This window comes from Caretta caretta, chromosome 1, assembly GCF_965140235.1.
Source record: "Caretta caretta isolate rCarCar2 chromosome 1, rCarCar1.hap1, whole genome shotgun sequence".
NCBI classification, from domain to species: Eukaryota; Metazoa; Chordata; order Testudines; family Cheloniidae; genus Caretta; species Caretta caretta.
In genome coordinates this window covers 171,301,334-171,322,268 of record NC_134206.1, presented here as the reverse complement: position 1 = coordinate 171,322,268, position 20,935 = coordinate 171,301,334, and the positions used below count along the sequence as shown (strand labels likewise).

General features: G+C 44.7%; 1 long non-coding RNA gene across 1 annotated transcript in view; it reads right to left on the bottom strand.

Annotated features, from left to right (window-relative positions):
- Window positions 1-16,125, bottom strand: part of LOC142070569 (uncharacterized) — a 57,465-nt gene extending 41,340 nt beyond the window's left edge. Inside the window, exons 1-2 of the long non-coding RNA XR_012666435.1 lie at window positions 16,032-16,125; window positions 13,490-13,612 (exon numbers count right to left, since the gene is read on the bottom strand). This is a non-coding gene — a long non-coding RNA (uncharacterized LOC142070569). The remainder of the gene's footprint in view (window positions 1-13,489; window positions 13,613-16,031) is intronic.
- Window positions 16,126-20,935: the final 4,810 nt, after the last annotated feature.

Genomic DNA, 20,935 nt, shown 5'->3' with positions numbered 1-20,935 from the left:
CAAGAAATGTGTTTGTGGCACGTAAGATTCCCAAAGTCCGATCAGGCAACTCCCATCTGAAGAGTTTAAAAAGAATGGTATCTAATATACTAGATCAGATCTTTAGTACCCTGCAGTAAATTGGATTAGCAGAGCTCTTTAGCTAAACGTGAAAAAGAATAACCAAAAAAAGTAACCACCCAATAGGTCAATGAACCATGGTGCAGCTGATATTTTTGCCTTGCTATGCTAACCCTCAAGCAATATTTTTTTTTCAAAAAAAATGCAGATAAATTGTTCTAGAGACCACTTTGAGATGGAGTATCTACTTTCAAAACCCAAAAACACCAACACAATTGCCAGGAAAATAAGACAAGCGGGTAGAAAAAAGGTGAAACTAAAATATTAAAAATTGGTCACATACTTTCTCCAATACAGTAGGCGTTAGATATGACAATAGGGAATAATATATGGTATTCCTAAAAAAAAAGAGCTATTAATAAAATCACATTGATACAAGAATTAGAATCTCTCTCAATTTACATAAAACCAAACAAAGACCCACTCAGTCCTCCTTCTTTAACCCAATTTCCTGTTAAATAAACAAAGCCTTTTTTTAAAAACTGTGGCCAGTCAAATCATTTTTGTCATGTTTAATGCCTATGAAGCCTGCATGAAATCATCTGAAGGTTTACAGGTCACTGTAGACTAATGAGTGCAGATAAAATGCAACCACTGGAGAAAGAATTTTAAACACAAAACAATCAAATACATCACCTAGAAACTAATTTTGGAAAAAGAGTAGAGTTTTTGTTAAGAAGAACAGGTTACTAGTCCTTTTTTCCCCCGGATGAAAAGATAATCAGGATATTAGTAGGGGTAATTTACATCAACCTGGATTAATTCAGAATGGCCTAACACCAGCAGAAAGTCTAAGGAGACTAGTTCATCCCGTTGTGTAAGGATCCTTAATCCCTGTGGTGTCCAATCAGCCATCTGTTGCTACTCCCCTGACTCAGCTGAATCAGTGGGTGTAGCCTCTGACAGTTCCCTCATCTGACCTTGTGGTGCAGAGGGTAAGGCTCTCACTCAGCAACTCCACAGGCCTGGGTTCATGAGCTGTAGCACCTGACAGACACATTCCATGCTCTGAGTTCACAAGCAAACCAGCACTTACGGCATGTCTACACTTGATCCAGCAGGGGTCGATTTATTGCGGCTAGTGAAGACACGATAAATCGACTGCTGAGAGCTCTCCCGTCGACTCTGGTACTCCACTGCAGTGAGAGGCACAGGCAGAGTCAACGGGGGAGCATCAGCCAACAACTTACCACAGTGAAGACACTGCGGTAAGTAGATCTAAGTAAGTCAACTTCGGTTATATTATTCACGTAGCTGAAGTTGCGTAACTTAGATTGATTCCCCGCCCCTTCTCCCACCCCTCCCAGTGTAGACCAGGCCTTCGAATCCAGAATCAGTGGACTGTTTGAAAGGGAAGTCTCCCTTGTGACACTATTGCTTGATCTTATCTCAAGGAGAGAATAGAAATGTTATTTCTATTTTCATGCTGTCCTACCATAGTTTGCTAGAAGGATGTTCTCAAAAACAAAGGACCTCAGATTATGCCATTTTCCAGGTCATATTTCTTTTTAGCTTCCAAAATATTTTTGGGCATATTAGAGTGCAGAGAAGTCAACTGAAGTTGGAAAAGTCATTAAAAAAATAGCAGAGAGGTCATCAGGAGTGCGAAGCCAATTAGTTTCATTTGAAGAAAGATGGTACCAAACCGGGAATATCTGAGAGTTATTAAAACATAGTCTGGTTTTGCTTTTTGTCATCCAAGGCGGAAAGGATTAACTAAGCCTCTTATTTCCAATAGTTTATTTGTCTTTCCCTTTCATGTTTAATAGGAGTGATGCATGGCTGCGTCCAAAAGGCAAATATTTTTGGGGGTGATTTCTAGAGAGACAAGACACCAAATTCCTATTTTTGGACACTGCAAGAGTCGGGTTAACCAGTCATGTACTGTTTTTTGGGGTTTTTTGGGGGGGGGTATTTTATAGTCAAATTAAAAATATTCTTAGTTAGATTATAATTTTAGTAAATTTATTTGTTAAAGAACCAATATTTTTGACCATTTAAGTATTTAACGAGCTACTCAAATTGTTTTATACCAATTACTTAATAAAAACATTCTTTAACTTTTGACTTATGGCATTTGATTACCCAGTTTTAGTTTTCCAAACTTTTTGCTTAAGAATTAAGCTTATGAAATTAATCAGTTTCCAGTAATATGGATGTTTAGACTAGCAAACAAAACTGGGCAAACAACTCAGAGTTCATAAAAAAATAAGGATCAACTGATTGAAGTGAGCTGTAGCTCACGAAAGCTCATGCTCAAATAAATTGGTTAGTCTCTAAGGTGCCACAAGTACTCCTTTTCTTTTTGCGAATACAGACTAACACGGCTGTTCCTCTGAAACTAGTCTTTTATTTGTGAATTATCCATAGACAAACATTGATTTTTTTGATTTTGCATAACTCTATTCAGTGACTAGGTTACTACTGCAACACACTTCATCGTATGGATTGTCTGCAAGCTATTTGCAATAATTATTACTTTACACATCTGTAATTTGTTACTCACACATATCCATTTATAAGCAATATGGTATTTTTCTATTCTCTGACTGGGGGATACCCAGCCCCACACAGAGATTTGAAGCTGATTGCTCACCCATTTTGAAGCAAATACTCATTCACATGAGCATCTGCAACAACTTGAAGAACAAAAGTTTCCTCATATGAATGTTTGCGTAAGACAAGAAAAAAAGATCACAGTAGCCATTGTGACAGGGTCAGGCCAGATGGCTATAGGAGAGTATTTTTTTTTTTTTGAAGCAGAAAAGAATTTTATTTGCATAACACTTACAAAGAATCACCAAAAAGGAAAAAGAAAACAAAACTATGCAACAAAACAAAAGCAAACACAAGGTATAACACAGCAGCCTTCAGGAGGGAAAAGTGTTCAGGCTCGCCTGGGCCCAGAGCGGGGGGGGCTTCCTTGACACTCATGGTCTTCCACCCCCTCGAGTTACCTAGTGCCATGCCCAGTGTCACCGATTATTCCTCTCCTGAGAGTGCCCGACAAGATGGGCAAGGCTGCGGGGTGGGCAGTTTTTTTTGGGGGGGGATGTACACCCACGTGTGATAGGACCCTTCCTAGGTGACGGTGATGATGGTATCCACAGTGGCAATGGCTGGGGTCTCTTGTTCTTCCCCTCAATCAAAGGGTCAGAAGAAGGGAACTGGATGGGATCACTGAGCAGAGAACCTCAGACAGTGCCCACCGCTCCTCGAAGGCGTCAAGGGAGTCGGTGGATGCCGTCCAGAGGAACTCCGCCCGGATACGTGAATGTACTGAGGATCAGAAAACGGCCCTACAATTGCAGGACGCTTCATTGGCCAGTCTCCCCTCTCTGGTTTTATAGATGGCTGTTTTAGCTAGGGCTAGGAGGAGGTTAACTAGGAGATCCCGCAACTTTGTGGGGCCACGGATGGGGAGTGTGTAAATAAAAAGGTGAGGGGAAAAGTGCAACCAAAAGCGTAATAAAATATTTGTGAGGAGCCAAAAAAGGGGCTGCAGCCTGGCACACTCTAAATATACATGTGCCAGGGTTTCCCTCATGTTGCAAAAAGGGCAAGTATCTGGGATGGGGGTGAACCGTGTCAAAAACACGACCGTGTTCACAGGTCCGTGAAGGAGCTGCCAACTAATGTCCCTGACGGGCCTCGGGACCAAGGTGGAATACAGGCTGGCCCACTGGGGCTGCTCACCCTCCAGAGGTGGCAGGAGATCCCACCACTTTGTATCGGGGCGGGACACCAGAGTGAGGGCGTGAAGGGTGTGAAGCGTGAGTGTATATAGATGTTTCCTTGGTGTGGTTTGGAAGCTGACCAGCTGCAGTTCATGCAGCCGGCTCACAGTGAAAGGGTGAGGGGTTTGTTGGGATCTACGGGGTAGGGGCCGAACTGAAAGGTCCAGCTGGCCTGGGGTAGAGGGTGGGCGGAGTGCGGCCTCGCGCAGGGCTCGGTTGAGATTAGCCCGAGCAGCAGGCGTCAAAGCGACCTTCACCTCCTGAAGTACGTGCTGGGGGGTACGAGGTCTGGAGAGCCCCATGCACCGAGCGAGCGTCAGGGGATCCAGCCAGTCTCTCCGGTCGTAGTCCAGGAGGTCTCTGACTCTCGTGAATTCCGCCAGGACCAAACTCTGGCGCACCGAGTGGGACTCTGCCACCTGCACACGGAGCTGGGGGTTGTGTAGCAGGGGCTCCGCGAGGAGATCTGCCCCTTCGGTGGCCGCCGTGGACCTGGTCATTGAAAACAGGTTCCAGATCTGGAGGAGGTCCTGGTAGAAGACCGGCAGCCCGGAGAGGTCTCGCGGAAAACCTCTCGGACAAAGATAAAAGAGCTGCCTGTCGTATCGGAGCCCTTGGAAGCGGCGTAGGAAGGCGTGCGCCAATATGCTCCATGTCGAACTACCTGCACTATAGAGGAACCTCTGCAAGGCCTGGAGGCGGAAGACACGGACCTGAGTGTGCAGACACTTCAGGCCCTGCCCTCCTTCCTTCAGGGGTAGATGAAGAACCCCAACAGGTGCCCAGTGCATTCTCTTGTTCTTCCCCTCAATCAAAGGGTCAGTAGGAGGGAACCGGATGGGGTCACTGAGCAGAGAACCTCGGACAGCGCCCACCGCTCCTCGAAGGCGTCAAGGGAGTCGGTGGATGCCGCCCAGAGGAACTCCGCCTGGATACGTGAATGTACTGAGGATCGGAAAATGGCCCTACAGTCACAGGACGCTTCAAAAGAACTCTAGAATCGATGCCCGGAGGTTGGTCAGGAAACCCGGGGCCAGGACCAGGGTGTTGAGCCGGTACCAGAGCATGGACAGGACTAGTTGGTTAAGCACCAGCACTCTCCCTCGGAGGGAGAGACATTGGAGTAGCCTCATCCATTTCCGGAGCTGCTCTATCACCCTGCCTTCTAAATTTTGCCAGTTCTCCAGTGGAGAAGGGTGCGTGGCAGAAAGGTAAACGTCTAGGTAGAGTAGTGGACCCCCACTCCACTGGATGGTCTGAAGCGTGGGTGGGAGGGAGCTCACCTGCTGCCAGTCCCCCACCGCCAAGCCAGAGCTCTTGACCCAGTTGACTCGGGCGGAGGACGCTGCCGAGAAGATGGCCTGGCAAGCCTCCACACGCGCCAAGTCCCCTGGGTCCTGGACCATGAGGAGCACGTCATCGGCGTACGCTGACAGGACCAGCCGCAGATCCGGCTCCTGCAGCACCAACCCTGTCATCCTCCTGCGGAGGAGACAGAGGAAAGGCTCAATCGCCAGAGCATACAACTGGCCCGAGAGGAGGCACCCTTACCGCACTCCTCGCCCGAAGCTGACCGGTTCGGTCAGGGTCCAGTTGAGCCTTACCAAACACTCCGTGGAGGCATACAGCACCCGGAGAAAACTCACAAACTGAGGTCCGAATCCAAACGCCTGCAGAGTGCTCAGGAGGTACCCATGGTCTACTCTATCGAACGCCTTCTCCTGATCAAGAGACAGGAGGGCGAACGACAGACCATCTCTCCGCCCGAGTTCCAAAAGGTCTCGGACTAGAAATAGGTTGTCGAAAATGCTGCGACCCGCGACAGTATAGGTCTGGTCTGGGCGGATCACGTCCGCCATCATGGACCCTAGCCGCAGCGAGCTTGCTTTCGCTACAATTTTGTAATCCGTGCTAAGGAGTGAGACGGGACGCCAGATTCGTAGATCGCGGAGGTCCCCCTTCTTCGGCAGGAAGGTGAGCACAGCTCACCTGCACGAAAGAGGGAGGACCCTGCCCTGCAAGGACTCAGCCCAGACAGTGGCTCGGACTAGGTCCTCTAGTGGCTCCAGGGGGACAAACACCACCCCCACCGCCAGGCCCTTCTCCACTGCCTCCTGGCGGCAGCCTCCGATGCTAAGAAAAAGACGACCTTCCCATACATTTTGGAGGCCACCACAATGGCTGTGGGTCCTACCACCCTCGCCAACGCCTGCACGTATGTCTCCACGTGGGGCGAGGCGGGCACCAGGAGGCAACGGATGCCGTGCTTCCTGGTCATGGTTGGAAAGGGGCCCCGGCCACTATTGATGGTAGCGGAGGCAGTGGGTGGATGAGATGACGAGGCCGCAGGCGGGGGAGGGTCTGCCACCACCCGGGCATACGTGCTGGGGGAGGGACACTCGCAGAGCTGGTGGAGGAAACAGCGGGGAGGGATGCCATGGTTGATGACGAGGCCACAGCGGTGGGGGCAGCCCCTGCCATGGAGGGCCTGGTCGTTGTTGTGGGGCCTTTTCCCTTCTTCACACCTTGGCCTTTCCGGCTAACCGGGGTGGCTCTCCTAGAATCTGGGGGGGGGGGGTGGGCATAGCACCGGCAGTAGTCGCCCCGGTGCCTCTGGCTGCCGATGCCCTGGGGGGGGGGGCAGGTGTTTTGGCAGCAGTGGTGGGGGGAGAGGATTGGGTGTTGGGCAGGGGGGTAGGTGGAGGAGGGGCAGCTGAGGTTGTTAGAGGGGCCTCATCCCTCTCATTCCCCGCCATCATGAGCAGGGAGAGATGGGGAGACACCAGAAGGAGGAGGGGGGAGGGGGAAGCAGATTAACCACTTCTCCCTGTTGGGCTGCAGGCGGGGGGCGGGGGGCAAATGGGTCGGCCTGGACAGGAGAAGGAAACAGGAGTTGGGGTCAGGGAGTAGGGGCAAACTGTGGGGTGGACAGTCCGGGGGGGGGATGGGGGACGTTGACCCACGCGCGTTTGTCCAAAGAGTCTCCTTTGGTCGGCTGTCGTTTCTGGTCTGGACGGTGGAATCAGGGAAAGCAGCTGAATCCAGAGGCAGATGGCAAGTTGCCAGCAGGTATGGATGGCGGGGGGGCCGTGACGGCTGTAGTAGTGTTGGGGGGGGGCACCGATGGATCGGGGGGCAGCTCCGTGCCACACCTCCTTTGCTCCTACAAATGCAATTAAGACACAGTCAAACTCCCCCCACATGAGAGTACAGTTCAAAAGTTACTCAGTCTTATGGCCCCCTCCACGATGGTTCATAGTTTCCGTGGGCAATTTCTCTGTCGGCTGTCTTCTCTCCCGGGCTTTGTGGAGCATTCCAGAAATGCCAAGCAGATAAGAAGAAAAAAATAACCTGCCGGTTAATTACGGGTCCACAAACGAACAGCGAACAGCTGGGTCTGGGGCTTCCACTCCCCTCCTCCAGGTAGCGGGTCGGCAGTCCCCCCGCCACCCGGGGGTTTCAGCTGAAGCAGTAGCAGCATCCGAGGGCAGGCGTGGGGGAGCTGGCAGCTAGCTGGCAACCGACCAGCACTTGAACGGTAGCAAAAAATCAGCAAAAAAAAAAAACCACAATGAAGAAAAAGCGCCGGGCCCGGTTGGGGGGGGTGGGAGCTGAAGCAGGGTCAAAAAGTAAGAAAAGACCAGGCCGGGGCCTTTAGGAGAGAAAAGAAAGCAGATAGATTAGCAGCAAGCGAAGGAGGTCCTTTTTCCCTGGGTAAGGGAGCAGGGAATTTTCCAGAACAATCAGGAACCTTCTGGAGACAATTAAGATAGGCTGATTAGAACATCTGCATCCAATCAAGAAGCTGCTAGAATCAATTAAGGCAGGCTAATCAGGGCACCTCGGTTTTAAAAAGGAGCTCACTTCAGTTTGTGGTGTGCGTGTGAGGAGCTGGGAGCAAGAGGCACGAGGAGCTGAGAGTGAGAACGCGGACTGTTGGAGGACTGAGGAGTACAAGCATTATCAGACACCAGAAAGAAGGTCCTATGGTGAGGATAAAGAAGGTGTTGGGAGGAGGCCATGGGGAAGTAGCCCAGGGAGTTGTAGCTGTCGCACTCTAGTTGTAGCTGTTCCAGGAGGCACTCTAGACAGCTGCATTCCACAGGGCCCTGGGTTGGAACCTGGAGAAGAGGGCGGGCCCGGGTTCCCCCCAAATCCTCTCAACTCCTGGTCAGACACAGGAGTCGTCGACCTGGACTGTGAATTCAGAAAAACGGCCAAGCTGAGGGCTGCCGTGAAGCTCCAAGGCGAGCAAATCCGCCAATAAGCACAAGACCCACCACGATAGAACAGGAACTTTATCACACCATCTAAGGGTAAGATTCTGCTTGGCACTTACACTGGTGAGGGAGAATGAAGCATCCACAGCTCTTGCATGGTCAAGAATTGCAGTGTTACACAAGTAATTCACTTTCCCTACCTGTCTGGGGGAGGGGGACGATGTTTGTATGGAATCCCCGAAGAGATGCAGATGGGCAGGGTAGAGGCAAAGCCATAATTCTTCCTGGCTAGCTGTATAGTGATGTAGTGATGGAGGAGGAGTATTCTCCATGTATACTGGGATGCCCAGGGAGGCATTTTGCCTCCCCAATGTGTTCCCGGTGAGGTGGTGCAATTACACACCTCCCCTTATTACAGATTATGTGCAATTTGCAAAATGAAGCCCTAAATGCATTGTTTTTTTTCCAAAAAATGTTCATGAATATTTTCCCTTTATCTGCCCAGTTACCCTAGCCAACGTACTGTAGTAGTTAAATGCTGAATTAAATTATGTTGACCAGTGTTGTATATGCCCTAATAAGAACTGCATGACATATTCCAAGGAAAACAAGTTTTTTTCCAGCTCATTTCACAGCATCTGTATCTCTATTGTTGAACTACAGAAGAGAGCAGGTCAGGACATTTTTCTTAAACCTACCAATTGAAAAGCTGCAGTTTAAAAATCCATTTCTAACACAGCTAAGACTAAAAGTACTGAGGCGGGCAAGTGTTGATTAGCAGCTTGTGTCTGAGGCTGAAATCCAGACACTCCTATTTGTAATCTCAGTTGAGCCACTCACTCCAGATGTGGCCTTGGACAACTCTCTTCTGTAAAATGGGAACAATACCTACTTCAGGAGAGCTAACGTATATGAATGTTTTTAAAATGTAATATGCTATATACATGCTATGCGCTCTTTTTCCTTTGCAACAAAACTCCATGAATTTCCATTTACAAATAAAATACTGAGCTTGAAACCAGACTTCCATGGTCTTGCCAGGATATACAATTTAGAACGATGACATTCCACTGTATCCATGTTAAAAGATTAACCCTTTTGTGTAGCATGATTCACATCACAGTCATGAGAGGCAAACAAAAAAGCAGCTGGTTTTCGTGAACCAAGGCATTTGTAAGGTATATCAATTTGCATTTGGACAGAGAAACACTAAAATGATACTTCACAGAAACTGAGAGCAATCAAATAGTAGTCAGGGTGGAATAGTCTTGAATATTTCATAGAATCAACATATTAAGGGCCTCATTATGGGCTTGATCCAGTGCCCACCAATGTTGATAGGAGTCTTTTCATTGACCTGCAAAGGCACTGGTTCACATCCTCAGGGCTGTATACTGATAAAAGGATCTACACTTAGGCACATCTTGTAAAATAATCGTCCATCTATATTACAACATTGATTGGAACCTCACTGTCATAGAATCGTCATAGAATATCAGGGTTGGAAGGGACCTCAGGAGGTTTGTCCTACAAGATTTCTGTCTAAAACTAGTCAAACAGATCTCATTGGATGCATTCATTATTTTTAAGGCAGGAAGCCATGTTCTGATCCTAGTGAAGTCACTGTGAATTAACAACAGTGCTCCTAAAATCAGATTTTAGCCCATCACATAGTGTGAGGATCCACAGGTCTTGAACCCAAGTCTGTGGGTCCTCAAAGCAACTGCTGAATCCCAGCCACCATGTGGTGGCTTGTTAGTAAGTGGTGGGTGGAGTGGCTAGGCCCACCAAAGACCCCACCCATGGGAGTCTTGATTGTTGGAGCCACTGGCCCAGCTGCACTATTTAAGCCAGGAGGTGGCACAGGACATTATTAATGAATTAGGTGAACTCCTGGTTGGCTGCTACATTGGACCCAGGTTTCTGGCCTGACTCCTGAGCCCTCTTTTCCTGACTTGTCCCTAATTCCAGCTTCCCTGCATTTCTCCTGGTTCCTGCTTTCCAGCCTTCCTTCCTCATTCCTGATCCCTGCCCCAGGTCCATGATTCCAATTCCAGCTCTGACTCTTGGTTTGACTCATGGCTCCAGTTCTCACTCTTGTCTTGAGTTCCTGTCTCCTGACACCAATCCCTGTTTTGACCACTAGGTCTGACTGCCCAAGTCCTGGTCATGACACATGAAGCATTTCCTTGAATCTTACCTTATCTGTATCAAGTACATAGTGTTTAATTCAAGGAATGAGTTCTGCCACAGATATACCATTTGGATTTCATTTTGAGCCCCTCTTGAGTGGATAGTACCTAAAATTAATCTGCTGCTCCTCTTCTGTACCACTCTGAGAAGTTCAAACTTTTTGAGTAATCTCTCCTTAGCTTCTAGCCATCTTATATTAATGAACATTGACAAGCACTGTGCTCTTTTGTCTATAAATTATACTATATTGCTGGGTTGATATTTACACATTGTCAAGGTTCTTTCCCCACTCTGAACTCTAGGGTACAGATGTGGGGACCTGCATGAAAACCTCCTAAGCTTACTTTTACCAGCTTAGGTTAAAACTTCCCCAAGGTACAACTATTTTACCCTTTGCCCTTGGACTTCCACTGCCACCACCAAACATTTATCTGGGTTTATTTATTAGGAAAGCGTTGTTTGGAAACGTCTTTCCCCCAAAAATCCTCCCAACCCTTGCACCCCACTTCCTGAGGAAGGTTTGGTAAAAATCCTCACCAATTTGCATAGGTGACCACAGACCCAAACCCTTGGATCTTAAGAACAATGAAAAAGCATTCCGTTTCTGAAAAGAAGGATTTTAATAGAAGCAAAAAGTAAAAAAGAATCACCTCTGTAAAATCAGAATGGTAAATACCTTACAGGGTAATTAGATTCAAAACATAGAGAATCCCTCTAGGCAAAACCTTAAGTTACAAAAAGACACACAGACAGGAATATCCATTCTATTCAGCACAGCTTAATTTCTTAGCCATTTAAAGAAATCATAATCTAACACATATCTAGCTAGATTACTTACTAAGTTCTAAGACTTCATTCCTGTTCTGTCCCCGGCAAAAGCATCACACAGACAGACTCTTTGTCTCTCCCTCCCTCCAGCTTTTTAAAGTATCTTGTCTCCTCATTGGTCATTTTGGTCAGGTGCCAGCGAGGTTATCCTAGCTTCTTAACCCTTTACAGGTGAAAGGATTTTTCCTCTGGCCAGGAGGGATTTTAAAGGTGTTTACCCTTCCCTTTATATTTATGACACACATATAGATAGATATCTAGTGAGCCAGACTATGCAATTCACAACAGACACTTTGAAAAGCTCAAGTTCTTCAGTAAGTGGACACGCTCTGACCAGAGGTGGCCAGCAGAGAATCTCCTTCTGCAGGGGAACATTCCACTAGCATCAAGTTGGACCTGAGTAGTGCTGCACCCCTACATGCCAGGTTTTGGCACCGCTCACCCAAATTTGGCCCAATCACCCCTCCATCACGATGGAGGGGCAGCCAGGTCAAATGTGAGTGTTGCTGTGTGCCAGGTTGCAAAGTCCAGAGTAGGGATCCAGTCCCAGCCCCATGGTACAGGATCTACCGCAGCAGGATGAATGTGAGGAAGGCTCACTCTTCAACAAACCTACCATCCTCCACACTGGGCTGGGATTAGGATTGTGGTGCCAGGGTAGAGAGTGCTGCAGTGAGTAATCAGTGTCCCCTTGGCAGAACGAGGAAGAGGCAGTGGCAGAGAAGGAGGAGGATGTTGGCCTACAATTTTGGGTTCCCTTCCCCATCACCACCACGACAACCCAACAACAACAACAAAACGAAGTGCAGTTGGTGGGTCACCTTAGTAAAAGTTTGGGAACCACTGATCCAGAATGTTTGAAGTGTGTGGTGCTGCTGCAAGAGAAGGCTAGTCTGTAGCTGGGCACTTTGCAAGAAGCAAAAGGTTTGAATTTCCAGAATAAACAATGCTCTCTTTGAAAAGCTGACTCTTATGATTCAGGGTGTAATGTTATCTAAACATAAAAATACCAGCAAATAGCCATACACACATTACTGAGGAAGGAACAACAAGGAGTTATTGAAAGTGGGCTGCCAAGATAAAATGAAAACTAATTCAAACATTGAAACACTGACTCACTGCTTCTCCCCTTCTTTGACACCCACCTCATTCCCCTGCTGGCACTCTGCACCAACATCTACCTTTATAAAAATCTCTGTTTCCTTCTGCAAAATCCTCTGGTGCTTGCTGATTTGCTAGAGGCATGCTAGATTGTATCATTCTGTGGCCTCACTGCGGGCAGAAGACCCATACCTCCATGGGACTTTTGGTAGCAATAACAGTCATGCTTACTATGTATATGGTGGTTTACATCCTCTAAGGATCTTGGGCAAATGTATCTAGGTTTTGCACAGGCTCCTGTCAGCACAGAGTCTAGCACAAGGTCTCTGGACTTGTAAAGGCACTGTGGGGGGATGAGAGAGGGTAAAAAAATTTCCCCAAAACACATGTCTGGGGCTGAGGAGGGGCATTTGTGAGGATGACTGAGGGATGCTGTGATTCAGTGCATCCTTGCTTAGCTTACACTGGAATGGCTTCTCAGGATTAATGTTGACCTCCCCTTGTAGCAAACACAAAGAAAGGGCTGTCTCTACTCCCTCAGGTGAAATCACCGCCAGGCACAGCAGAACAAACTAGCAGGGAGACAATTTGTGCCTACTGTATCAGCAGCAATTAAATTTAGTTAATTAACTAGTTAAGCCTCTCAGCAATCGTGTGAGGGGATCCCAATCACTTTCTCCCATGTAACAATCCATGGGAGGGGTTCTGAAGGGTGAATAGTTTTCTTGGGATCGTTCCATAAGGAGTGGGGAGACAGCAGTGTATAGCCTTTACCTGTCTGCAGAAGAAGCAGCAGTTCTTCCCGCAGAGAAGTTGCACAACCCCATGTTGGCACTGTGCTTCTGTAATCCTAGTAGGTGCCTTTCCTCTCCTACTGCTTCCAAATTGTGCATCTCTGTTGGCATAGGGTATGGTTGCTCCTGGGACCATTATTTAGTGGGTGTTTTTCAACACAGATAGCTTTTCTGTGCTCCTTGTGCTCTAATGTAGCTGAAGGCAGAATTAGTTTTGGATAGCTTTACCTCAGCACATTGGTGTGGGGACAGGGCACCCCACTACGACCCCATCAATGGGTCTTCACAGAGTCCAGGGCCATAGGGACAGAACCATTTGAGTGAATGGTGTGCCTTTCCCACTGTGGATCTCACCTGTACTGCACACAAAGCAGCATTCCTTTGTGCTCTCAAAGGGAGGGCCTAATGGGACCTGGGGCTGGGTCATCAGTCTGGATCTACATATTGCCAATACTCCCATAGCTTAATGCTGTAATAATCCCACAATGTTACTTACCTTAAGAGCACTCTCTGGAACTAGATGCAAGAGAGGTGAAGCTGTTCATTCCTTGGCATTGTCAATCCTCACCTTGAAAAGCAGTTTCGGGGAAAGGTGGGGAGAGTGTAAATCAAGTCTGGCCTGTAGAAGGAAAGTAGCTTCAAAATGATCTTTTCAAATATGTTCATACAGCGACTTAAAATCTACAGAGAGATAGTGGGTGGTTTATTGGGTGAGGGGCAAGAGATGCTGATATTTTTGCAGCGTATTCAGAACATCGGATAAAGACTGCCATCTATTGCCTCTAATGCTACAAATGTGCACTTGCCTTTTTATGTTATTCTGAGCTACTACACATCATTCGGCTGACAATACCTTAGTGCTAAAGTTGTTTACATACATTTTTTGTCAGTTGTAGGGCATGTTCATAAGAAGAATGAAGCAATTAGAAATACCTAACAGATTAATAATTTGCAGAGATAGAGCAGAGCTTACACTCTGTATCCACTGTCTTTGTTCATCCTTTTTAGGTAACATTCTGATATACCTGTATCATTCTTGCAAATAAAGGTCTATTTATGCACTGTGTAAATGCAGTGGCTAAAAGGAGGAAGTTGATATTTGTTTCTGTCGATCATTAATCAGGCATGAGAGAAACCATAACAAGCTTGCACTTTCCCCACACAGTCATAGATGAGACTTAATATTCTCAATTCTGAAACTGAAAGCTAAAACACAACTTAACTACAATGAAAAATAGCCATGGCATTTTTTGCCTATGAGGAGTAATTGCTTTTAAGTGAGCAGTACTGTGCCCTAAGGAGTGTGCAAGGTTGGGGAGAAGGTGCTAACTTACACCATCACTGATAACACCGTCTAGAGGTCAGTCTCTATCTCAGTAAAGCAATCCATGACAGGGAGTTTCACACCACTGTTGGCACTAGACAGGACCACAGAATGCAGCACAACTAGTGGACTGGATGAATGGGAGAAAAGCACATGCTGTGCTGTGCAGAAGTGGTGGAGTTCTAACTGGGGCATGAACTATCCTAGAGCCCGAGAGAATTGTAGCAGAATCTGTCTGGATGCTTCTGGCAACTCCTTCTGCAGTGGGTATGTATACAAATGCCCCAAACTGAATGTGCCTTACGAGCTACATTACAGCCCTAATATACAGCTTGATGTGAAGTCAAAAAGTATATTAGTATCTCCAAGCATATACAGTACTTAGTTTTGAAATAAACAAAATGGCACAAAAATAATATGCCGTAGAATACAGCATTCAGCATAGCACATGGACCAGATCCTCACTGCTGTAAATGGGCATAACTCCATTGAAACTATGGAATTCTGCCAATTTACACCACCAGTTGAGGATCTGTCTCTTCATTTTGAAAATATCTAAAAATGCCCCAACACAATATATTTTATTAGTTTACATCAAATGTTGCCAGATGGACTCAAAGTATAATTATCATGTATTTTTATTACAGCAACAGCAACTAAAGTCCTCAGCTGAGACCGGAATTGCCATTGCTGTAATACAAATACATAGTAAAAGTCAGTCTTTGCTCCACAGAACCCATAATGGAATCTCAGAAAGGAATTTCTAAACTACACCAAAGAGATCTTACTCCAGGGAAGCATCCAATGCCTATCAGAATAAGAAAGAGCTAACATTTTGACTGTGGATTCTTTTTCTAAACTTTCAGATGTATGCACTGGTTATTTTACCCCAGACCTTCACACTCTGAGGCAGGTGAGTCATTTTATGCACTGCAGTCAGTGTGGCTATCTGTGTGAGCAAAGCTATTTATCTCTTGTGTTCACCAAATCAGAGCATAAGGCTCTAACAGGACTAGATTAGTGCCAGGTACCTTGAGGAAATCAACACTATCTTTGCAAAGCAGGCCCAGCCCTATCTGTTCTGCACATGAGTCTATCAGTGATCTAAAATTTCAGGCTTTATGACAAAATCTGTTACAAACATTAGGCCAGGATGAATTTATAGTTGACTCCCTGGAAAGCTGAAGATTGGTACTATAGTGTGGTGTTTTCAACATTTATTAATCATTATCTACATAATACAATTTCAGGATTGTCAGTGTGTCAGTCTGAAGTCTACAGTGTCTGTTGAGTCAGTTGAAAGCTATGGAAACATCTACAGGCATAACTGGAGGTGCTTTTTGTTTAGAATACCACCAGGTTAAGTCATAACTGGGATTTGCAGTCTAATACTGTCCAATTTTTAAGTTCTCAGCCATTTTCAGCTTTTTTACACTTTACAAATTCCACCCATCGGACAGCACAGTTTTTTACTTATTTATTATATAAAGGTCTATTATATAATTATATACACAACAGAAGACATGCCAAGACATTAAATGGACACTCTTCTCATCCCTTGAAGACCTGGACTTTGCAGACGATGTTGCTCTCCTATCACATACCCAACACCATATACAAGAAAAAACAACGTGACTCAATGCATTCAGCCAGCAAATTGAACTGAAAATCAACTGCAGTAAGACAGATATCATGACCTTTAATATTGCCTCACCATCATCAGTACAGATAGAGGATTATGTTCTCGCCAATGTAGAAACATTCACATACTTGGTCAGCACCACCAGCCAGGACGGTGGAACAAGCCAGGACATCTGAAACAAAATCAATAAAGCCAGGAACACCTTCAGCAGCTTAAATATAGTCTGGAAATAATCAAAATACAACACCAAAACCAAACTCAAGATTTATCAGAGCTGCGTACTTTCAACACTATTTTATAGTGCAGAATTCTGGGGAATAAGAAAGTATGACATGTCCAAATTGTCTTCATTCCATACAACCTGCCTCAGAAAAATCCTCCGTATCTTTTGGGCCAGAACAATCTCAAACCCAGGTCTATGGACACAGTGCAGCCAAGAGGCTCTGAGCACAATCATTGCCAGGAGGCACTGGAGATGGATCATAGAATATCAGGGTTGGAAGGGACATCAGGAGGTCATCTAGTCCAACCCCCTGCTCAAAGCAGGACCAATCCCCAATTTTTGCCCCAGATCCCTAAATGGCCCTGTCAAGGATTGAACTCACAACCCTGGGTTTAGCAGGCCAATGCACAAACTACTAAGCTATCCCTCCCCAAAATGGCTGAATTACTTTTGCTAAAACTTTCTCCCATCATCCTCTTTCCCCCTTCTCCTTCCCTCCCCAACCCAGAATAAATGAGCCTGAGGCCATCTCCTCAGGATCAGCCATGTGCTTTGGATGGAAACTGATTCCATCACCAGAGTAGCAATAAGATGGACACCTGAAGGCAAGCAAAAATGAGGCCTCCCGAAAACAACATGGTGAAAAGCTGTGGAAGCCGAGCTGAAAAACCTGGGGCACAGCTAGGGAACCACTGAAAGTCTTGCCAGAAACAGACAGGAATGGAGGAGCTTTGTCACTGCGCTAAACGCCAGAGGCATAATAGGAACATGATGATATAATTATATTATATTATAGGTACATTGCAGGTAGTAACACCTGTAGTTAAGGTTGCCTAACAGTCTTCCTTATAAAGACTGTTTTGCCTAACAAAGTGTTTAGGTTGAAATTTTCCATGCCAGGAGACAGTCTCAGGCTCATTTATTCTGGGTTGGGGAGGGAAGGAGAAGGGGGAAAGAGGATGGCAGGAGAAAGTTTTAGCAAAAGTAATTCAGCCATTTTCAGGATGAGGTTAGGGAATAAGGCATTGTTTTATACATTTTAAAAGCTTATTAAGAAGCTCTAGCACCTAGCATCTCTGTGCTTTGGAGCAGAAATTGAAAATTTGGCAGCAGTGGCAGCTTTATGTCAGGGCTGTGCCATTTTCCGAGGCTGAGAAAATCCATCAAATTTGACACCAAGTTATAAGGCTCAAAGAAAAGAGCAGTTTATACATGCGCAGTAGAGATTTGGTAGAGTTTGGTGCTAAATTCTCTGAAGATTCCATCTGCTCTGAGCTTTGTCTAGACCCTCACAGTTCCCGCTCGTGACCAGAGTGTGCATGCACTGGTACACCACCCCCACAGAGTGCACCATTCCAGAACCGCAGGGATTGAGCAGGACTTTCCCTACATGGGATCTTTCTGACTGTCCTTCCACAATATGGAAATTATATTTTTTTCTTATTTTTCAGTTTTTTTTTTTTTAAATATAGGAAATTACATTAAAAACCCTACGTTAAAAGAATGTTGTGCATCATGACACAATTATTAATTACGTGATCTCATGTTAGTTTTGGGGGAGGGAGTTGAGCCACTTGAGTTTATACCCCTTGGGATATGTCTGAGTTTAAGGCTTAAACAAACCCTAAATATCAAAGTGAACGGACAGATTTGATCACATTTCAACATGTTGAAAAAGTTTAGCTTTTGTTGTTGTCGTTGTGTAAAACATTTTTTTAAAGTGTAAAGTTCTTCAGAACTTTAACGCTAGAAATCTATTAAGCTTCTCCACCCCCTAAAGTAATCTACAAAACACAGTTTGTTCATAATGTTAACAAACTGTAGCACATTCCAATACAGATTTTCTTACAGAGCTATAATACATATCACAGTTTGTCAAGCTGGAAACATAAATAATTGATGCCTGAAGCATTTGTTCTTTATCTTCAACTGACTTTTAATAGAAAAAAAAGTTTAGTTAAAATTTAGACACAGGTTTAACAGTTCAATGCACTGGCACAGTATATACTTTAGAGAACAAAACAAATTATACACCATCATTAGAACAACTCAGTGCCTTAATGTAACACAAGACAATTCAAAGTCATGGGGAAATATCATTTTTTCAGTCCATCCTGAACAGTTTCTCTTCCTCCTAGAGCAAAGGTTCTCAAACTTTTTCATAATGTGGATCATATTAATTAACAGACTGCTTTATGTGTCCCCTCCCCTCCCACTCACAATTACATAACACCACTTCGGCTGCTACAACAGTTACTAATATGGAAAAGGAAAAGTAATAGGATGAAATTTCTGTGTTTTAACTGTCTTCGGGGGATGTTATATTTGTTTGCTTGTTTGTTTGTTTTTATTACAATTAAATTACTTTGGTTGAACTTCAAGCCCCACTGAAGTCAATGGCAAAACTCCCACTGGCTTCAGAGGGGCCAGAATTTCAACCACTTTTGCTCTTCATACTTCCCCTCTCCTCTGTTATTCCCTTCCTTTCCTCTGCACATCCTACTCTGCCAATTAATTGGTCCCCTGGTCTTCCACTCTCTCAGCATATGCTACCCAGACTCATGAATCTCTTCTCAATCTGTTCCTCTGGGTATACTACCCAGCTGTCCCATTCTTTTTTTTTCCACTAGGCATTCCCCTTACATTTAGTGGCTGGCAGGTCCAGACTCGTTGATCGAATCCATCCTTAGAAGAACTTCTTCCTCTTATGTAGCATCAGCATCTCCTAGACACTGTTAAGTTAGAGGCTTCTTCTCTTCCTCTCCCATTGCCTTTAAGGGTATAGATAGCTTACTTCTCAGTTAAGAGCCAGGACATCTCCAGAAGCAGCTGGAAACAAGGAGTAGAATGGCTCTCATCCAAAGCCTGTTGAAATCATTAGGAATTTTTCCATTGAGTTCAGTGGGCTTTGGATCAGACCACATGTGATCAGCCAGCTCACTGTCAACAACTGAGAAATAATCTGTATGCCAGAGATGGGAGACCACTAGTCTAAACTCCAATTGCCTCTGCTGAAAAGAGCAGAAGGAAGGGAAAGTGAGAGTAAATCAGTCAAAAAGATGGGAGAGTAAAAATGCCCAATGGGAACCAAGTAATGGAAAGAGCGAACAAAAGAAATATGGCAAATATAGGCAAAATGATGTACCCCATCCCATATCCGTGGACAGTCCACACAGGATTTAGAGGTGGCAGTTGAAATCCGAGCCCCACTGGACTCAATGGAACTTTTGCTATTCACTTCAATGGGGCCAGGATTTAATCTGGAGTTTGTATGTGAAGAGAACAGACTTGTCTGTGAATTATCATAGTCTGGAATTTTCAATTGACTTGCTATTTCAATAATTTATTCATTGTTTAAATTTCTAACTTTATAAATACTTGTGACTGAACCGTCACATAGAGTCCCATAATTGTTGATTGATATACATCTTGATTTGCAAAATGATAAGGCCTTGTTTTAAGGCTCTTTAATTCAATGCTGGTAGGTATATCATCTCTGCAGAATAGAGTTGAATATCACTGTGTGATAGACGAATTTGAGTTATCACTTCGGTTTGTTACTTCATGAGTTTTACTCTGAATACTCTGTTAGACTTTGCAAGCACTATCATACAACCATCTTTATTTTATTTTCTGTCATTTCTTATGTAATGTTAAAATTTATGTCAAGTAAAAAAAACTTATACATTTTAGAAGTCTGATATCTCAGTGAACTTATGAGAAACCAGTATGAGAAACTGGTTAATTGAAATCACTTAAACATTGTGTGATATGTAACTAACTGTAGGTACCCTAATGTTCTCACTTCAGTGCACTGAAGTAAGCAACATGCTTGAAGTATAGTTCTGACCTGAAAAAGGCCTTTGAAGGTATGGCACCTTCTTTTTCAAAAGATCTGCTCCTTGGATGTACATTCAGAATATCTGCTAGCTGTAGCATGTCATGTGAATTGCTACCACTTTATACTCCTTTTGGTAGTGCAGAGACGACATACTTAAGAAGGAGTGAACTGAATTCTGTTGCTTATTGTGGGCATTGATACAATTGTTTACTCAGTTCCAGTCAACCACATCTGTACACACCCAAGAAAAATAATAGGTTGGCATGTTTGTAATTAGAGGTCTATCTTAACCTGCACAAATTTTGTTACTGGTCAAGATGATTATGAAAAAAAGTAATCCAACTTGACTTTCAGACTCTGGGTAAAATTTGCTGGACTAGCAACTGTGAAAAAATTATTTGTATATTGACTCTATTTGATATGGAACATCACTCAGAGACAATAACTATAAATCTACACAACATCATTTTTGACGTGTCACTTCGGAATACCTCTGCACTTTATGCCTGATCCAAAGTGCATTGAAGATAATGAAAGGAGTCCCATTAATTTCAATGGGTTTTGGATCAAGCCCTGTAAAAGAATAGATAATGCAATCCTACAAGATATATAACTAAAGTGAAACTTTTGGTTAACATGGAGAGAAGTAGGACTTGAGATATTGTACATAAGGTGAAGAAAAAAAAAATCAGGAGAGCCCCAGCCCCTCAGATCATGGTTAAGAGTGAAGGGTGTGGCCTACACAATTGTTTTGCATAGATACACTTGAAGAGGTATTCGGACAGCGACAAAGGAAGCAAAGTCTCATTATGTGAAATCTAGTACAACTTTGATTTCCCAAAGAATTCTTTTCAAGTAAGAAAATGATATTATTCCCTTTGATTATACTTTGAATGAAGTATTGTGGAGTTT